This window comes from Gymnogyps californianus, chromosome 8 (genome assembly GCF_018139145.2).
Source record: "Gymnogyps californianus isolate 813 chromosome 8, ASM1813914v2, whole genome shotgun sequence".
NCBI lineage: Eukaryota > Metazoa > Chordata > Aves > Accipitriformes > Cathartidae > Gymnogyps > Gymnogyps californianus.
In genome coordinates this window covers 10,000,001-10,017,862 of record NC_059478.1, presented here as the reverse complement: position 1 = coordinate 10,017,862, position 17,862 = coordinate 10,000,001, and the positions used below count along the sequence as shown (strand labels likewise).

Sequence of the window (17,862 nt, the reverse complement as noted above, 5' to 3'; positions counted from 1 at the left end):
TGCATTACTTCTCATTCTTCTCAGCTAAGATTTTTACTAAAACTGCCTTTTTGCAAATACCAGAGGAAAATAATCGATCTTTAATACAGAAAGAGAAAAACTTTCTATTGATTTTTGAAGTCTAATCTGATACCTAAATGTAAATTATTCACTTCAGTAGCTTTGTTTTTAAACCATTAATTAGAAGTGCAACATATAATAAGCTGTTAGCTTTGCTTCTTACTGTTTTCATCTGTTCCTATATCTGATGTGCTGTAAAGAACAGCTAGAACCCTATAGTCTTAGGAGCCTACCGTTACCGATTTTCTGTATTGATCAAAAAAGGCTTGAGAGAAAGTATGGTACGTACTAGCAACACTGCTATAAACTCATGTTAGCTCTCATGCAGTAAGCATGACAGCTAATGGCAAAGTTGATGTATTTATAAAACATTTAAAAAGAATTCTTGTTAAAAGATAAGAAAACATTTCTTCCAATTTACACGTACCTAAATTTGTGATCCCCCCTCCCCTATGGCATTAAAACAATTCAAGAAATTAATTAAAATAATCATTTAGAATTCTGTTCTGCTGGGTTCCAGTCTCATCTGCTGGAAACCGCTACACGTCAGGATTCATATTAGTTTACTATTGTCTGGGAGAAATCTAGCTTTGTGCAGAGAAGCTGCACAAGGTCTAGGTGTGATTTAAATTTGTCCAAATGCTTTGGTTGAAAACCTGATCCCATTGTTCGCTGGCAAAATTCCCACCAGCTTCAGAGAGGCCAAGATTTTACAGCTCAAATTGTGCCTATGCCTTGTACTGATCCTGTGTGAACAGGAGAATCTAATACTAAAAGAATAAATTAGTCTTCTGAGAAAAGAACTTATAAACAACTTTATTAGGCTGCTCCTTTAAAAAAAAGGATGAAGGGAGAGTGGAGTTAAAGAGAACCAGAAGATATTTAACTAGGGCGTGAGCAGATGCACAAACGTATTTTCTGGTACAGAGATAAGAGGGAAAAAATACATTAGGCTATTCCTTCAACACTTGCATGTTCAACTGTATGGTCTTGTACGTGTGGGTTTCTATTGTAGAAGAGAACACATATGAACATTTTTTAATTGCAACTCTGCAAGCATGAGGTTTATTTTTCCAACATTGCGAGAATGCAGATTTTAAAGACTGCACAGAATATTTGCACGCAAGAACAAAGTCAAGCCAGAAAAACGTCAAACGGATGTGAAAAGGAACACGTTGAGCAGCTTGGAAAGCTCTCATTATGAATTTGAGCTATGCTTGGCTCAGACAAACATATTTGGCACCAGCATCAGCACTCTGTTAGTCTTTATGCCTGTGAAATATTCACAAGTGCTACAAGGAGGGGAGAAAGTAGTTTATTTCCAATTTACCAGTTTTCTTAAACTAATTAAATATCTGTGAAAGCAAATTGTGCTTACTGAAATCCAGTTTTTAATTTTTATAAGGATAAAATGACTAGGATTCACAGAATAATTCATACTGCTTTGTTCATCTGTACACATCAAATGAGCACTTTTTTCCATCCAAATAATCTCCAAAAACAAACAGTTCGATTGACTTGGTTATGAAATCTGTACAGTGAGATCTCAAGAGCTGAAATGCAGGACCACTAATACAGAGTAGTCTCATGAAAATTTTTTTTTTTAAAAGTTAAATATTTACATCTGTAGTGTCTGAAAGATCTCTCACCACAGAATAGGACATAACCTAGTCATCACATTTTAGAAAGGAATAGAGATGCAAGTGAGAGGACTGCTACCAGGTTATGCCTAAGCAGAGCGTGCAAATTGTTTTAAACAGCAGCCAGCGTCCAGCTTGCTGCTCAAGGACTAGACTAGGTTTGAGTATTAGTGAGCCCAGAACTCAGTCCAATCTTCAAATTTTTACTAGTAAGTCAGCTGGCAAGTTCAAGTCTTCACCTTGATTATAATGAGTATTATGTTATTTCTCAAGTAGAGCCACTGAATTGTGAGCCAAACTTTTGGAGTAAGGAAAGGTACTTAAGTGAAGGTAAGGTGACAAGTTTGTGATTTCAGACCACAGCTGCACATAGCAGCAGCTGTCTCCTTTCTTAACTTCACGCCAATTACATTATCACAAGGTACAAACCACAGTCATACGAATACGCGGAAAGTCAAGTGCAGCATTCAGATCAACCATTCTGCCGGTTTGTCAAAGAATAGCTTTAGCCTTTTTTCCACCTAAAAAGTCACTATTATAGTGACTATTATAGTTTTCATTACCCTTTTTTTTTGTTTTTTTCACTCCTCCAATCTGGTTCATGGCACTTCCAAAACAAAACTTGTGCTATAGTTCAGAATGTGTAGTTTCAATGGTTAATGCAAAAGCTATAAGCTCTTTTAAACTCCTTAAAATTAGTCTCAGTAAAAACATAATCAGCTTTTCTGACTTACAACCTCTGCATTTGTTATTGAATAGAATTCAGGGTGGTAGATCTTAAGGCTTAAGGAGAAAGTCCTCTAAATTAAATGAGAATTGAGTTTAAGTGATGAATATATGCCAATTTTGACCTGTTCTTCCTATTTGCCACAGCCACCTCTGATAACCTAAACAAACAGCCACAGCCACCTCTGATTCCCTAAACAGCTTCAGCAACTATTTCTTCTCAAGTTTCAACAAAACAGATACAGATCTCCACAAAATACTAAACAAGGAAACCAACTGCTAAAGAAGCTGATTGAAGCCAAGTATTTTACAGCCTGGAGAGTTGGACAGCTGTCAACTTCCATAATGGTCCCTTACTCCAGTTGGCACCAAAAAGGTATGACATTTGGGCTTGCCAGAGAACTAGAAGAGATCTAAGCAGAAGATACAGTCCCAGAGAAGTAGGGTCCTGAATGAGATGGATTTTGAATGCAAGTCAATTTGCAGTTCAATATTACAATGATACAACAGACAGAAAGAATTATACAATCAGAGGCTTTGCCAAGGAATGAGAGCTGGTAAAGCCAACCTACGCTGATCATACTGGTCTATTATCAGTCCAACAAAATTATTTATTACTAGAACATATAAACTCAAAAGACTTTTTACAGGAGTGTTCTTTTTTCCACCATGGACTGTATGGTGACAGCATGAGCTACAGACTTCAGCTGCTTAAATGTGCCATGCATATAAATCAATAGCAGATAAATCAGTTGTCAGGTGGTTAGATTTCCAGCTTTTTACCTTGTCTGTAGCACTGGCATTTTTAATGAGCTTTTTCCATATGAATGCTGGAAAATTAAACCCAAGTCATCACTGCTTCCTTAGGTGATGTCACTAAGGAGCACACAATCTTTTCACATCACTGAGAATGAGTTTCCTTGGTCCTGCATGCTTCTCCTTGAAGCCCTTGATAAGGGCTTTCTACCTTGCCCCTCCATTTCAATGTAAATAAACACAATATAGTTACTGGTGTGTTGACAGCATCTCCACAACCTCTGAGCTCAGAAAAGCTTTCAAAATACAGTGCTTCCAATGGGGCATAAAGATCCTTTCCAGATGGTCAAAGGAAAGTTTATCTGCAATGAGCCAGAGATAAGTCTTTGGAAAATAATGTTTTTCTTCCAAGAACTCCTCCCCACGAGAGCTATTTTTCTTTACTTCCTTTAACACTTTGCACAGTTTCACCTCTTTGTTTCCCCTTATTACACTACTACAGTCATCACTGCTGAAACTGTGCTGTCCTCATTTTGCAGCAGTATTTAGAGGAGTATTTAGAGTAGAGCTTTTGAAAATTTAAAAAGAAAAAAAAAATACATCTCACCTAGAGCAAAAAGTACATTATAAACAAAGAAAAGAAATATCCATGCTGAAGGTCTCAGCTCAAATAAAACTTCGAAACTCACTCCTTCTCAGACCAACAAGGGTTGCAAGTACCTGAAGACGCAAAGCTACTGCCTTGCGGTTGTCTGTACAAGCTTTCCCAGAATCTATTACATTAAATTCACAGTGCAAACCTTAAAGACAGCATGGATAACAGTTATACTGAGGCTGTGGATCATGGAAGCCTGGACTTCCTAACAAAAGGACTTTCAGGAAACCTGACTGAATTTTGCCATTTCCATCCCACTCCCCATCATAACTGCCAAGCTTTTGCAAAAAATTTGTGACCCTATAGAGATCTCGCTTTTCTCCCTGCCATTCCTTATCAGGCATAGATTATAACTGACACATTTGAGGTTTTGAAAATATTCAACATGACTCACATGCAGGCTTCAGTCTTGGAGTACCCTGGGAGGCTCCCGTTCTGTTGTTTGTGTCCAGCTTCTTCATAAAATCCTTGTTGCTTAAGTCTATGCCCAGTGCACGCTTCGAGTGAATAGCTGTTTTCTGTAGAGAGCATCTACCAGAGCTGTATTTCTCCATACCTATAAAAATAAATGCAGTTATTAAAGGGGAAAACCAAACAAAAACACCACACCACACAAAACCATCTGTTAATTTTGTTCCTCGTTGTTTTATTGGTTTGGAGGTTTTTTTGCTTATCAAGGAGAAATCTGCACGTACAGTCTATATCCCCTTAAGCACAGGTAAATGGATATTGCCTAAATGGGTGGCTTGCTCGGATTAAAATTTGATCTTTAACTAATGCACATTATAGTTCTTTCCAGGTTGTAGTTAAAATGTATAAGCAGTGCAACAAAATACAGGAAGAGCACTACATTTTAGTCCTCCTAGTTCTCAAAATACTTTGCCCTTCAGTGTTCTCAATCTCCTTTTTTTGGTTCAGTTTCTTGTTACAAGCAGTAAGATCAGTATTAAATAATAAAATGGCAGATTTTTAACAACTAGGTTAAAGTATTTCTATAGCCTGCATACAGATTAGCAATTAGATCTTTCAGAAAGATTTTGTAGCATTTTGCACATTAAAAGTATCAAAAATATTCCTGGTATATTTAGACTAGAAATCTATCTTGTGTGTAGTACAGTTAGAATAAAATTGATTTCTGATATCTTTTTTTTAATAATAACAAAAAGTCAAAAGTGTATACTCATTCACTATGTTTTTACCCTCAAGAAATCAGGACCATCACTCAAGCAGTCAAACAGAAAAATGCGAAGAAAAAGATCTGCAGAGTGTCTGTCACAAATATAATTATTTTGTGTATTAAGTTACAACACTTAAGCACAGATGTGACAGCAACTTATAATTTGAATCATGTGTAACAGCTTATGGTAGTTCCTCAGAACTTATTGCCTGCTAACAAAAATTTCCTTATGTCAGTTCACAAATGAAGGGCTTTTTAAAGTCTCTAGGATACACAGCCATAGGTATAGCTTTCTGGAGGTTGGAAGAGCATCAGCTTATCAAGGGCATGAGAAATGATTGAACAATGCTGCATTTGCAGTTGTACGTCCATGTACTCATGATAAGGTACACACATGAACATGTGTGGGTCCCTCTTGTTCTCCTCACCTATGGTATTCAAATCCAAACTTGAATTTTCCAAAGTTGATGAAAAAGTAAATGTTTGAAAGATGCTACAATCCACATGCAGAGGCAGCAGGAATAGTTTAACGCTTTTCTGTTTAGGAATTTGCTAGTCTAAGTCTTATTTGTATGTAATTAAATTTAAACAAACATAAGAAAAACAATGCTTGATCTTGATTCAGGATTAGAAAGCAGTCACTTCTGCAACTCTTACTCATTTGAGCAATCCTATTGCAATTATTCTCATTATCTTTGAGTGACTGTGCAGAATACAGGTTTCACATTATACTTCTGAAAGAAGTGTGTCACTAGATATTAAGAGCATATAAACTGAAGCTGAAGAAATGACAAAAAGAAAGAAAAAAGGAGAGGAAAAAGAGGGTAGGATTGCAAAACGTATGCAAATTTTATTATCTAAATACCTTGAATTGGATGTTTTTAAAAATGCTGATGTTAGAACAGACAAAAATATCTATGGGAATTTCGCATTTTTATTATAGAAAAAAGGATTTTCAAAGTCAACGCTAATATTGTACAATGCTACAATTTACTTCTATCACTTGGTAATTAATGAATTTTAATTCTGAAAGGCATTTTTAAATTTGCCTTCTTATAGAAAAGGAAAAACATTGAATATCAAATCCTATTGTTCTGGAGGATAGAGGTATTTGGTTTAGGTGAGAGTGGTACCACCACAAATTAATTCATTCACTCCCGAGTCATTTAATACTCCTCTGAAGAGCTCCTCCCTTCCCAGTGACTGCTAAGATTATCCATTTCATTTATTTAATGTTTACTCTACACTCCAGAAAATTGCCATTCCACATCTGAGCCATCCCATTATAATCTTGGGCTTTTCACCTCGTGCCCTTATCTTCTTCAGCACTTGATGCTAGGGAACAAACATGGAACACAGAAGAGAACTAAAAGCTGCTTTCACATCATTCATATTATTAACTAAGTATAAGAAAGTATATAAGACTAAACACAACATTTTAGGAAATGAAAAAAAGCCCTCAAAGTAGTCCAGCTGCTCTTCCCCCCCCCGCCTTTTTCAATCAAACAACCAACAATATAGATCCCTATACATACTGAAGAAGAAAATCCTTGCAAAACCCACTGCATTCACATTAAAAACATTGTGTTAAAATTCACATTACATCACGAACACCACCATACAACAACAAACAATCATTCCAAAATATAACGTATTAGAAGTCTACTAAAATGTGGATCTATACCTCTGATTTTAAACTTTCCTAAAAGGCTTGAATCTCCCTTTGAAAATGCTGTCTACTTAAAATGTCAAAGTGGGCATTTACAGACACATGCAAGGAAATTGCACTGCACTCAAAACACAAAAACATGCTTTACTCGAGGTCTTATCAACCAGAAATCATACAACAGAGCACTGCAATGACTAAGCTATTACGTGAGTATGCCAACTAATAACTGGAAAAATCAGAGCATGGGCAGAGTCTGTTATTTAGTTAATGAACAAAACCACCAATACTTGAAAACAAAGCAATGAAATTATTTTCTTTTAAACCAGAGATACATGTGAATATTTACTTTCATAACATTAAAGCATCAGCTAATTGCAATATTCCCTGTCATTACCAATACGGAATTACACGACTTTCTCTGAAGTGCTGAAAAACATAGCAAGTTTACAGAGTTATTTTCAAGACAGATATACCCATAGCTCCTCATTATATATTTTATTCTGCAACTGGTGGACTTCAACTCACATTTAGTATATTTTTTGTAAAACCCACCTGCTACTTATGGCTTATTTTGATTTATTTTAATTGCCAAGCCTCAGAACTTCTTAAAAAGCTAGCACTTCTAGATGCAGGAAAGCTATGTGTATGCCCTTTTCATTTTCTCGCTGGAAGTTTCTCTCTGGATGTCTACAATAGTGTATTAAAACACTTATGCTGGGCTTATATCACAGAAAACAGATCAAATTCAAGCAGTTATGGATTTTGTGGGTGACAAAACAAATCTGCTTAGCTTGAGAACACATTCGTGTTTCTCAGGTATTTTCTCAGCCAGAGGAAAAAAGAAATTAGAGGAAAAAGGCGATGGAAAGATTGATAAACCAGAGATAAGACATTCAGGCATATCACTGCTGAGTTGCAGTTACTTTCCTGATCACGTCAGAGTTTATGAAGTTTTCTACATTAGCTACACTGTAGGGAAAGGTAGTTTCAACACTTTTAGCTTCATTATAAAGTCAAATAAGAAAGGATGAATGACAAGAACTGAGAGGCCAAGTTTAATTCAGAACACTTCTTGCCTTGATTCTGAAACGTTTGTATGTTTAATATGGTTATAGAGTCCAACAAAATATTAAAAAAACGCTAACAATCAGTGTAAAACTAGCTGATTAATAGCCTAAATGCAGGAAAGTGTAGTCTTCAATGGCACAAAAACTTCCACCACACAGTGAGCAGCATCAATGTCTATCAGTCCACTATCAACTATGTCTGTAGGAGACACCCATCCCATACTTCCACAGCGATCCACGCATTTTAAAAGGTTTAACAAATTCCTTATAGCTCAGATTTCAGCATAGCTACAAGGGTAGTTTTTGTAACAGAAACATACACCCAAATAGAAAAGAGGGTTATATTCACAGCAGGCCAACAAAATTATTCTCTCTACTTTTCCTGCATCTCAGCTAGGGAAGCTCTGGCTAATTTGATGTCAGTATTCTCAGAACTTTTCTTCCTGGAAGAAAACACAGGCCAACACTAGGGACAAGCATGTCCAGCCTTCCCATAGTTTCTTCCTCCAAACACTGCTTCTGATAACAACACTGTTTAGCGCAGCAAGGTCTTGAATGATAACACCACAATTTGGATGTACATATGCAACAGAAATACTTTCTTAGCTATACAGTAACTCAGAAACACAGAAGTACTTAATTTTCATTTGGATCAGATCATGTTGAAAGCCTTTATGAGCTTCTGGAAATCCGCTAAACAGTTTGCTTCTAATGTATATTTTTCTGATTCATATACAAACCAAGCAAGGTTTGCTGCTCAACACCCTGCAGCAGACACCTTGGATCTATTCTGAATGATTGATTTGTTTCATATAATCACTGGGCAAATTTCCTTCCACGCCTCAGTTTCTTTTATGTTGCTTTAAGTAAGTTAAGAACAAAATAAAGATTAGAAATAAAGTTTATTGGTTGCACTTGCACCCTATCTAAAAGGTATGCAGATCAATGATGGGCTGCTGAGAATTATATTCAACAAATGGTTCCTTTACCAAATCACATTTCTGCATCTCATTCATTATAAAGCCATTTTCCCCTGCAAATTAATGCATCAAAGAAGCAGGCTCAGAGAAGCCCAAGAATGAGTCAAAGTAATGACTAGAAATCTACCATAACACATGAGCACTTCTCCAAGTTTAAGGTTTCTGGCACAAGAACAAATGATTGCTCTGCCGTTAACTCCCATGAACAACACTAGATCATAATCTGTCAGCTGACCCATTTATGCATGTCTGCATCAGTAACAAAGTTCTTGAACTCTAACTTCAATTCAGAGCATTGATATTTTAAATGATTGTTACCACAAGTATGATCATTATTGCCTAGAGGATGTGAGCTAAAATACATTAACCTTGGCTCACACAGCAAAACTTGTTTTCTTGCTTAGTTCCCTAAGAATATTCCAAAACCCACAACATTAGTTGATGACAAACTGCACTGAAAAAGGGATTTGATAACAAAACTAATTCAGAGAGCTGCGTGTCTGCTGGTTTTCAACAGAATCTGCTATAATACTTTATTTCCCCTGTGGAACAACTCTAAGGAGACTGAACTGACAGCATTGACTACAACAACACATGGAACCACAGGATCAGTCTGTGAAATTGTGCTGAGTTTTTGGCTAGTAATCCATCAACACCCAAACAACAAGAGGCGGCCCTATTCCTTTAAAATACAGAACAGTATTGTTCACTTCTGGCTTCTCTTGTTCTCCAGCTCCTACTTTGCTTGGAGCTCAATTTTAACATCATGGGAGTAGAGAAGTTGCAACTACCACAGTAACCATTAGCATCAATTTCCCATGACTACTTTTCCACAGAATGAGTAGCACCTTACATTATACTTTTCCTTTCGAACAGAAGGGAATACACATGCCAAGTCTGATGTTATTAGGTTAATTTGGAAGAATGCATCTAGTGAATTTACTTGATACAGCCTGCAGTTGAGAGCCTAAGACTGTCTTCTGATTGTTGCTACAGCACTGAAGTTCCTGAATTTATTAACTTCAGTAGATGTGTCAAGAAGGTACCACTAAACAGTTTCCTGATCGAAAAAGCTTAGATCAGTATCTTTGATACAAATCAACTTTTCATATACATACCAAGTCATCCATTTAAGTTTCAGCTGGTGTCAGTTTGACAGACCACTCTAAATGCAAAGCATGTAAATCAGCACAAGTTAAGATGAACAGCCATGGTCAATATTGTCGTGAGATACCTCCACAGCTACTGTGTATATGCCTGAGTGATCAACTGTAATAAGCTTCCACCCTCTCTTTAACTTGCAAAGAAATCTCTGCTTCCCCCCAAAAGGGGAAATGTACTTGAATTAGTTTATGCTTATCTTACATTCAGTACTATTTTCACAGATGATACATATGCAATAATTCTACTACAGTTCGTTTACATGCAGCTAGAGATTTGCCCCAAACTCAGGATGCTTAATATACAATCTCATAATACTTCTGGCTTCTGATGAGAGGCATTCACCATTGATTTCAATGCCATAAATGTAAGGAGCTTTCCCCACCCCCACCCCCCCCTTTTTTTTTTTTTTTTAAGTATACAGAGGCAGTTATTTATATACTCTTCTACAGTATCTTCTGACAGGCAGATCTTGAACCATGATGGTTTTACACAAACTAATAGTGCAGCACAGGCTTCAGCATGTTAGATCAGCCTGGAGTACTCTCTGAAAAACGAACACTGCCATATTTCATATTCAGAAAACAGCAAAGAGGTTAGAAAGGAATAAGCTTGGCAAAACGCTCTTAACAAAACTGATCTGGACTGCACTTAAAGAGTCACAGTACCACAACAGTTAGTTCATTTCTCTGTCAACCAGATAAATAATTTGCAGATATGATTACAGTTAAAATACATGGGATTTAGAAAATACGTATTCTCTCCTGTATCAAAAAAAAAGCCATCTTGTTTGGAACTATTTACCAGGAAGCCCATGAAAAGACTACAGCTAGAGGAAAACAAATCTAAATGTACTTATAGGAAAAAAACCCATACAATTAATAATCCCTAAGATCATAAAAAAATTGAAATATTTTTATTTTTAAACAATCATTACCCTCCACAGGACATAACATTCAGATACCGTTACATAGCTCTGCACAGGAGATAGGGATATCTGAATTCTATTCTATTCTTGTCTTAGTGTCTGATTCTGGGGTATTTATTTTACTTTTCTTTATTGTTTCTACACCTTCCGGTCTGTATATACCTTTGCACAATGCATCCTACACACTTTGGCCTGTCTAGGCATTACTTTAAAACTAAAACATGTTATATGTGAAAGTCGTTACAAAAGCAGAAAACATGCCAGACACACAAACTATTCCTGTCCTTCCCAAATTCCTCCAGGAAATCAGCTCCGCTCAGTTTAGCGGATGCACCTCTCAGGCAGATGTCATTGGTTTTTAAAAATGCTAAAAAAAAAATAGTCATTGAGAATGGAAGAGAATCTATACAAGATAATAATACAATGCAAAATAAGCATAATAGGAGACTATGAACAGATGTCCTAACATTGGACAGTAAGAAAGAAGGCTGGTATCTTTACATACCTACACAGATATCTAGATGGTGTTATATTTAAATATAGAGTAATTCTTCTCTACAGGCACATTTAGCGTACTGATTCATAACCTCCTGTTAAGAAACAAAGCTCTATTAATCTGATTCAATTCTAGACAAAAATACTTTCCTTGAAATAATAGATATAGGAGAGTAGCAAGTTTTCTTTGTTTCCTCTGGGAATTAATAAATTTGCATTGTTTTGTAGCCTGACCTTGTTTACAATTCTAGTCTGCTCACATCCTTTTATGCTTTGCATTTAAATCTCTTACTGCATTAATTGTAACTTTCTAATTACTTCCCTCACTTACTCAATGTATCTTTATGTTGTGTTCGGGCAGGGGTTAAATCCTTAGTACATGTTTTTATGTTACCTGGCACATAGGAGTTCCAAAATCATACCTTAGCAGAACAAATTACACCCCCCCTTACTGAAAATACATGTCCTAACTTTTGATGGCTATTTATACCTGACCCCTTGCAGCTGTACTGCCTCTGCTCATACCTCTCTCCTCTTGTTCCCTCCAAAATTTCCTACCCATCTGAAAGGCTGAACAGCCTCATGGATCAAGGTCTGTTCAGAGCTAGACATTTCTGCAGTACCATTTAGGAGAGCTAGTTGCTGTGTCTCAGAACAGCTGAGGAACTCAATTGCAACTGTAGTTCCTTTAGTGGTATCCAGCGGTATTTAGTTATGGCATCCTTCCACTTGCAGGCCACTGATTTTCAGAATTTACAGAAACTTAGCTCTCAGACCTTGATCTCTCTTTGAAGTTGTTCAAGAGCTTCAAAATTTGTTTTGATCAACCCAGATGGACAACATTTATGTATTAAAAAAGCTCAAAAGAATATTCTACTTGTATTAATAATGAGAAAAAAATTATTCATTATGTAAAATACATGAATATTGTTTAAACCACATAGCTATATATATAAATACTGGTTATTGACTATACTCAAATATTCAGTGAATATATTAATTTTCATTATTGACTATGCTCAATACTATTCAAATCACTACCTCTAAGTTTTCAACCAAGTAAAAAGCCACAGCATATTACTTCAGTAACCAATTACATAGTGTAAAATAATTAATAGCAAGTGAGCAAATCAAACAGCTCATGATCAAGTGAATAGGTTAAAGGCTACTTATTAAAAACATTATGCAAATATATAACAGTATAAAAACATCTGCAAAAGCTGAAGTCACTTCACAGGTTCATGAGCAGAAAATTTCATATGAATAATAATAATGAATTCTGGCTCAAGTTTTTACATCTAGGAAATTCATTTCCATAGTTATAATATTCAAATCACAGGCACACCGTGTGGATCTCATGTAACAGTATTTTTTACAGGAGATTCCCAATTTAATTTTCATTAAGAGGTACAACACAATTCACACTTCGGTGACAGATCAACACCCTAAGTCTCCCTCCCTCTGACATTTCCCATTCCCCCATCCTCCCTACTGTATATTCCCTCTTAACCTCAAAGGAACAGCACTTTACACTATCTTCTTTGAATTCACATTGCTTGATCTTGAGCAGCCAGAGACAGGCACAGTATCCCAAGACAAATTCTCACCAATTCTTTGTACAATTGTACTTCTTTCTCTGTGAAATACCCTGCTGAATAGATAATAAATTTGTGTCTCAATCGTCCTATGATCTGCTAATACACTTTCTTGTTCCTCTCTCATTTCCTATGAAAAGATTGTAGCCATCAGTAGGAATCTTGTTATTAGTTTCAAGAGCACAAACTTTTATTTGGGGATGAAACATAATAGTATTTCAACTTTAATACATCTCAAGGACATCCAATTTAAAGAAAAAACCAACACTGAGCCTCCTCTTCTTTGACAGTGCCACTCAATTTACATTAATGAAGAGAGCTATCCAGAAAAGGCACGAAGGACCCAAGGCTGCAGACTGTTTTCTTGTTATGCAAGTTTAACTATGTAATGTGGAACAAGGAAACAAAGCAAAATGAAGAACTGAAGCCTGCTTAAAATAGGGAAAGGTCATGACATGTTACCCAGTATCAATACCAATTACAATAAACAGTATCACTTAAAAAATAGTTGCTTTTAATAAAATCACTAGCAATCTAAATTTCATACACAATCATAACGTTTCAGAGCAGTTTGCTAAAACTATTTATTGTACAGCTATTATTGTAGTATTGCTCCACTAGAGCTGTTAGACGCAATGTGGACTGACATATCTGTGACAGGAGGCTCCAGCATTCAAGGAAGCAAATGACAACCCGCATACTCGCTAGGACCAAAATAGAATGATACTGAGCAAAAGTTGCTTCAGATCACACCCCTTTCTCTTTCCCCAATATTTGCATGCAGCTCTTTTCGGGGTTCCCGAAATACTTTCTTATTCTGATTTTCATAACAAAATTCTTCAGACACAATTGTAATCTACTATTAAAGGTCACATAAAGAAGTTAAAATCTTAGAATAAGATATTTTCAGAAATCTTGAACCATCTTTCAGAAAGCCTTGAACTAAAGAGGCATAATAATATGAACATCATCATGATCACTGAACAGCAGAGATGAAATTAAGAAGCAATTTGAATACGGAAAAGTATTGTGGTAGCTAAAATCAAGTCCCAGCTTTTCAGCTCTCAACAGAAAAATCAGGATTTTGGTTCAGTGGCCAAATCTAAAATTCAGAATATACAGATTAGAACTGAAATAGCAGCATCTTTTGCTTGACTCAAAATCATGGATATTTTTGGTGGCCTAAAACCAGCTGTTACACAGAAGTTCATTTGTTTTTTTTTTTTCTTCAAGTAAATTTATCTTCCTTACCACTTTCATCACTTAGCTCTAGATTTGGTAGTGATAGAGAACAAAGCAGAGGCTTGGACAGCACATACTGTGCTAGCACCCAGACATACTAATGATTTTCCTGCTGTCAAATTTATTCTGACTAGGTCCTAGGCACTGGACTCTTCAATGATTGTATCATGATATTAGAATACTTACATTTCTTAATTTGAGCAGCCTATTTGTAATCAATTCAATGAATTGGAAGAGGATCACTTTTAGTCAACTTCTCTTCCTAGCCATTTACTTAGCTATAATTTCCATGCATTAAATTTTCACTGCATATTTCACATCTTCATTTTCCTTTATACATTTCATACTTCTGACATAAAAAGATGTTGCTGGCAGCAGTACCTGCTTTTCAGGAAAAACAAATCACCCCTCAAAAAAAATCCCTGAAATGTGTGTAGTTTTCACTACTGAAATAATAGAAAATAATATCATTGCATAGCAGTCTGCAGGTGAATAGGGAAAATTTTCTGCTCCCCCCCCTTGAAATATTCACATACTTAAAATATCTGTTCCTAAACCAAAGCTTTACTCCACACACACACACATTTTAGCCTACAAGCTAAACTGTAAACCCCCGGTATACATATTTTTGCTTTGTTTCTGCTGTTTGCCAGGTTGCAGCACCAGTTTACAGATTAAAAGAAAAGTTATTCAAATTGTTTTTGTTAGAGAAGCCTTACTAGGTTAAGACCCCAAGGGACACAAAAAAACTCCAACAAAACAACGTGTCTCTGAATTTGGTCTCCAACATGGTGCTTGTATGAATTTTTTCTCTTGTATTCAATGCTTTTTTAGAATTATTTTAGAGCCATTACCAGTAATCTCAGAGAGTCCATAGATAAGAAATAGGAAGCAAAAGAGACACCGAATCATAGCATGAGAATAATCAGCACATTTTGAAATTCCCTTCAGATATCAAAATGAGAAATGCCTGAACTATATTAAATGGGTAGCAGAAAGGCGTGCCTCCCCGCAAGACCCTTTAAAGAGCCTAATATTCATTTTTTCTTTCTTGTCTATAAAACCTAATATCAATACAACTGCAGGTACATGAATCCCAGACATAAGTCATTCTGCCCACTTCTCATTATTCACAAGCATTAAGGTGTCTTGTTCTTTTAAATACACACAGAGAAGATCAAAAAAGAGACCTTTGCTTACAGTTGGAAACGTCTAGTAAATATGCTTACCAGTCAGGCTATAAGTATAAAATACACAACATTCTCTAGGTTGTGGTGTTTAATCATTTAATAATGTGCAAAAGTCTGGCCAGAAAGGCTAATGAAATTTTTAGCCTTATGAACAGAGGTGTTGACAATATCAATGGAAATATAAGTAGCACCTTAATATTCAGTACTAGCTTGACCACTGCTAGAATATGATTATCTATTTTTGCATCCACAATTTAGGAAGGAATTTGGAGAGTTCAGAAAAAGAACTAGTAGTTAAAGGGCTGAAACATCCTTTATTACAAAAGCTTTTTTTTTTTTTTTTTAAATCACAAGAGCCTCTGAAAGCTTACACTGTATGTTACATTCCCAGAAAGAAGGCTGAGAGATTATTTAATCATAGAGTACCTAGATGAGAAACAAAACTTGGATTAAGGGCACTTGTGGTCTTATAATCTTAAATCTGAAAAAGGCAAAAAAGTTGGTCCCAGGGGCCGCTAGGAAGAGCTGGATGAAGATTAAAGTCTGTGTGATAGCCCACCAAAATTGTATGCATTAAAAACAGTTTGGATGACAGATTGTATTCAACATAGGATAAGTAACCTTCAACTTGTTAGGAATTGCAGCAAAACCTTGGTTTACATAGACATAACCTTTTCATAGTAAATAATGGGTCTTTTGGTTATTTTCAAAGGGATTAAGCCAGTTGGGGAAAACAAACCCTGTGCTGCTGCTTACTGTTAGAACTAGTGTCAAAATATTACCATTGCAAATATAAAAAAAAAATCTACTGAAATACTAACTTTTTAAATTGTTTGCTATACTTTAAAACATCTGACACTAATGTTCATCTCACCTGTGTTACAGAGCTCACTATCAAGGCCTCATAACATTTTAAATTACACAATATGCATGAGCCTAGAGCAGTAGAAGATGACAAAATCTTATAAAGATTAATTTTTAATGTAAAACGAAGACAATCTACCACCTCTTTCATTTGATCTGTCATGCTGAATAATTCAGACCATGCTGAATACTTCACTGGTTTTTCTGCTCTTCCAGCAGTCAAATGCAAGGGATTCCTTAGTGAAATCACTGAACAGAGGCAATGAACTCTGCACAACAACATGCAACTGATATAAATTTGCACGTCAGGCGCAGTCATCCCAGAGTCTGTTCTACAGTAACAGTCTCTTTCTGAGCACCCTGAATAACGAAGTATTTTCAAGGTCAAATCAAGTTGAAAAAAGGGAGGTTATCAGTGTGTTTGATATATGTAGGCCTCACACGCATCCATACCCATGACTATTCTGTGTAACTGTTTTGCCAGTATCACAATCAGCATTTCTGATCTCTCCTGCTACAGTGAAAATACATGAGGTACTACCTCTGCCCATCACTCACTGGTGATGATTGTATTCCTTGTAATTGCTAACATAGCCTCCTATATACAAAGGAGCCATTTCTGGCATATACTGACGTAGTCTAGCTCCCAGAGCAGGGAAGCCTTATACCAAGGAATGACAATTCAACAAGAAATGGACTTAAAATGCAGAGAGACAAGCAGTATGGAGTTATACCTGCACACTCCAACATCAGAGGGCTGCAATTCAGAGCTCACCATGAGGACCTGAAGGGACAGCAGGCACTTTTCTGTCTTAATAAAATGCAGCGAGCAGCCAGACAGAAGGAGCAAGAGCACACCCTTTAGTCATACCACAACGGAGAAGTTTCTGGTCTCACAAGATAGGACACAAGTACATCCACTGTTAGAAAGCACCGGTGCTGCAAGCACAGTACAATGAAACGCAAGCACACTATCTTTGTTTTTCAATGCATAACAATCAATTCTTTATATAACCAGGAGATCAACTTAATGTACAATATACAAAATCCACTCAGCCTGCTTGCACATGTATCAAGCCAATTATAAAGTTTCTCTATTTTAAATACCCTTCTATGCTTCTATTCAGTTACCATTATTCGACTGCTACTATGATAAGAATCTGTCTCCACCTACACTAATTACATATTTTGTTGATTTTTGATAACCAAGAAATTAAATTCTCAAATACATGAATTAATAGTAATCATATATAGCAAAATACAGCTTTGGTACAATGACATGGTAACGGGAGTATTATATCCCTAATATAAAGCCATGTGCTAAATATAAAATCTCTGACAATACACAAGTAAACTGATGGCTACCTTAACATATATATGACTGGAGAACTTCATTATAGCCTGTAGTGACCCATTTGAGTAACTGATATGGACCCTACCTCAGCCCTAACAGTTACTTCTGTAAAAAGTCTTTTTTGCCCCATTCATTTGGATTAGACTTTTCCTATTTATTCAGTAATAAAATTATTCAAGCATTAAACAATCGTATTGTTTTGCATAGCAGTTGTTTGGTTGTATTTAACTTTTTCTCCACTTTACTTGTCCTTAACCCACTATGACTCCAAATTCACCATTTTTTAAAATAACTGTCACTGAG

The 17,862-nt window shown here is 36.1% G+C and overlaps 1 long non-coding RNA gene across 1 annotated transcript in view; it reads right to left on the bottom strand.

Moving 5' to 3' along the window:
- The window catches only part of LOC127019060 (uncharacterized), a 117,264-nt gene that overhangs the window by 16,832 nt on the left and 82,570 nt on the right, over nt 1-17,862 (bottom strand). The window contains exon 2 of the long non-coding RNA XR_007766857.1: nt 4,232-4,393. This is a non-coding gene — a long non-coding RNA (uncharacterized LOC127019060). The remainder of the gene's footprint in view (nt 1-4,231; nt 4,394-17,862) is intronic.